Here is a 3,946-nt window from a genome sequence, read left to right as displayed (position 1 = left end):
TCTTATTTGCTCTTTCTACAATCCTCTTTTATTATAATCTTGACAGCCAGACTGTGGTTAAACTGAGGAACTCCAATGGAGCTATTCTGAGATGCAGGTAAAAACATCAATGTTATTCTGGTCCTACAAGATTGCGTTTGAGCTATTCTTTCCAGTTGGAAGAGATCTCCTTTGAGAGCCTAACGTGGATTAGTGCTGTGGATCTGCCCTCAAAGAGGAGAGGAGAGAGGCTCAGTGTCTTGCAGTGTCTGAGGGTGCTTTGCCAGACATTCGGACAGTGTAGTGTTGCAGTCCCTACTAGTATGTATTTATTTCACATTTGGTAACTGTGAGGGCAGAAAAAAAGCATCCTGGACTCATAAAACTTCAATAGCTTTAGCAGCACGAAAAAGTCAGGAGAATTTAAATTTCTGAAACACTACTACCCCTTCTGAAGCTCTGCCCTTGTAATAAAGATTACTCTGTTGGGGAGTCCTGGATATTGCATTCACGGATCTTTAAGTCAGTTAGGCAGTGCTGCAGCTGTGTCTGAGGAACTCTTTCTGAAGGTGAAATGAAGTCCTTTTTTGTCTTAGGTATATCATAAAGATTTGTCATTCTCATTTCTCAGAGACTTGCAAGAACAACTTTCCCTGCTAACACAAAATTTTGACTTCCTAATGCCTTCATTTGTTTGGAGGTAGCTGAATCAAAACCCTTGTGCATGTAGTACAGTCGTAGTCATGCTGAGTGGAGGGTGCTCGGGAAGGGAGGGCAGCTTCCCTAGTGCAACCTGCTGTAGAGGACACCTTCATAGAGCTTCCATTAATCTGGGCAGCGCATACAAACTGTAATTGCAACCAACAGACAAATCCCTTGGATACTGTTGTGGCATGCACAACATTAGATGAATAACCACTAATAAATTGGGTGTGGGAGTAAGAACTGGGGAGAATACATTTCTGATTTCAAGGGGAGGGAGGGGGGCATGGGTATGGGTTATTTGACATAGAAGGAGTGTGCTAATGAGGCGCTAAAATGTCCCTAGGCTCTACCCCCTCTTTCTACTAGTAAATTCATGCCTGTGGCAATAATTTGAGAGATCCTGGGATCTTAGCCTGAAAGTCAGCTGCCTTTTCCTGTTCTCTCATTACTGACTGTATTTGTGCGCCCTTTGCCATAAGAGGGGGTGAGATATCCTGCTATGTCTTGGATCTTTTCATATATTTACTTCATATTTGGATGTTTTCAAAGTGGTTTGCTACTTTTTTGCACTTTCTCCTAACTCAGTGGCTAACTCCTCTTCAGCTGTGCTTGTATGGGTAATCAGTTTCTTGGTACACCCATAGAAAAGGCTGAGTTTATATCTCTTGGAGTTGATCACTGACCCCTTTTTTTCCTCAGGACTAATCCAGTTCTTTAATCAGTTGCCAGAGGATGTTTTAGGTACTCCTTGTGCCAATATTTAATAACACCCTGTGTTCTTTACTTGCGACAGCAAGTATGCCTATCTTTATTAGTCATGAAAAAGTTAGAAGCATCCTAGCAATTAATTCCTACTAATACACATCCTGCCTCTCCACCTTATTGCAGCACTCTGAGCATGCATATTCAGCCTACATACTGTACAAGCTGCAAAGACACTAACACTACTATGTAGTAGCATAGTTATTACCAAAGCCTCTCTAGAAGTATGGGGGGTTTTGGTAGCATTGTAAATGTAACACAATTCATATACCAATATTTACTTTAGCATTGTTTAAATCCTCTTCTCTACAGCCTCCTGTGCTGTTGTTCCTATATTGCCTGGACATTCCTCCACCAACGAGATGAGAGGCAAACAAAAGATTTCTGTATCAAGAAATGAAGGAACTTGCACATTGTAGCTCTGCTCCTACACGAGCAATAATGGCACATGAGTTGCAACATGGAATTTATCCATGCTCCTACCTGTCAGTATTATGCAGTCATGAATCTATCTATCTATTTTCAACTCTAGAAGTAATGAGTTGAAAAAGATCTTTGCTATTATTAAAGATAAAACTGGTTTCTTTCTTCCTTTTGTTTTTCTCCTTTGGGTACAAACAAAATTTCTTGTATTGCTCATCAAACAAGGAGGTGAAGGTCAAAACTTTGTGCATGAAACATAGCAGTCAAAAGCGAAGAGTCTGCACTGTGGTCAAAGGAGCTTAAAGCTCAGCTTTTAGGTACCACTGTGCAGAGGAGTAATGATTTGAATACAAAGAGAATTTGTAATAAAAGTACTAGACAATGTAAAGGAATCCATGTAGTCAGCAGTGACGTAGTACTTGCATGTTTCTGGTACTAAGGCTGTCTTAAGGTCAGGGAGTACATTTTCTTCTGTTTGCTCTGTTCCTGTTGCAGAAATTCCTAGTTTAGGTTTTTGGTTTTTTTTTTTTCCTTACTGCTGCTAAGTGACACTTGCTAAATCTGTAATGCAGCCTGCTCATTTTTCATCCTTGCTTTGAATTCTTCTGCGCTGTAAAAATTTCCAGGTAAAGGCAGCAGCATGTTGTCCCTCTACAGCCACAGAAAGTGCTTTCCAGCTTGGGACAAAAGTTGGTATCCATGACTTGCCATTACTTTTGAAAATTAAGAGATATTGGCAGGTGCTTGAACAGTCTGCTGCAGTTGGTTTTTTTTCATTTTGCTAAACTTCGGAGCTTTAGCAGAGTGTCCACCAGGACTTTGACCCTGCCCTGCACCCACCCCCACTGCTGTGGCTTCATTTAATACCTGTTACTTCACTCTCTTTTCTAAAATGCCAGCACTGTAATGTTATTTTATGTAGTTTTCTGACCTCATACTGGAAAAATCTATTAATCTCCTCGTTAGTATTATGCCCTGCCAGCTGCTAACTCACTGCAATTTAGGATATTGCTAAACCCTGCTGCTTTACACTCCCTCTGGACTCCTTTGTCTTGTTGACCACTTCTTCTAAAGGTGCTGGCTTCTTTCCCACTCCTCCCTATTTGAGCAGCCTGTCATCAATCCTCCTTATTATTCTTACTGCTAGTAGTGTAGCTTTATTTTTACTTTTTGAAAAGAACAATTGCTAGTCTTACATTGGAAGTTAATATTTGAAAATCTGCAGAGCATCTGTAGTCTGTGTAATGCTTTTGTGTTGATTTTGTGATTCAGTTTCTGCTGTGATACGCAGCAGCACCTCCGACGTGATGGGGATTCCACAGCTGGGTGCGTAAAGCGGTTTTTCTGCCAGTTCACCAGCAAGGAGCCTTTTTCTTTCTACATTCTTACAAGATCTTCATGGCAGTTTTTCAACACACACTAATTAAACAGCTAAACTTTTATTGATCATTGTATGGGAGCGATGAAAGAGTACCCCAAGATGTGGACAAAGAAAGAGTTCCTGGAGCTGTCGGAACAGTTTCACTGTCTTGCCCTCTTTAAGGTCTGCAGTTTGACTGCGTGTGCTGGTGGAACCCAGCAGGTGATCCCAGCTGGGATACGTCAGGTCATGGTACCCTTCTTCTGGCACGAAAATTTCTGATCATATTTTCCCTTCTCTGTTCTGTTTGTGGGAGCTGGGACATGCCTGTCTTCCGGCCACTTGTTGGGGTTTTTTGCTTTTAGTTAGTTTGTTGTGCGGGTTTTTTTTAACATGAAGATGCTCAACTAATGCCAATTGGTTTGTGCAGAGTACAGCATTTTTGGTGTCAGAGGGGGACACAGCAAAGGAAAGACTCTCTTGGTGTACACCATGTCACCTGTGGTAAAGACTTGATTTTTTCCCAGGCATTTTCAGCCACCTTTGGCTGTGTGTGCAAGGGGCAACCTCAAAGGAAATGAATAAAACCCTTCATACAGGCGGGTGTAGGTAGGCACTGTATCGGTAGTGTGTGTGAGAGCCAGTCACGGTGACGGCCCCGTTCTCCGTGAGACTGAGGTCGAGGTGACCATCAGGCAAGCATCATGCCACGGTGGG

Source organism: Pygoscelis adeliae, unplaced genomic scaffold (genome assembly GCF_000699105.1).
Source record: "Pygoscelis adeliae isolate BGI_AS28 unplaced genomic scaffold, ASM69910v1 Scaffold113, whole genome shotgun sequence".
In the NCBI taxonomy this organism is placed as follows: Eukaryota; Metazoa; Chordata; class Aves; order Sphenisciformes; family Spheniscidae; genus Pygoscelis; species Pygoscelis adeliae.
The sequence above is the reverse complement of the archived record's forward strand: the minus strand, read 5'-3'. Positions refer to the sequence as shown.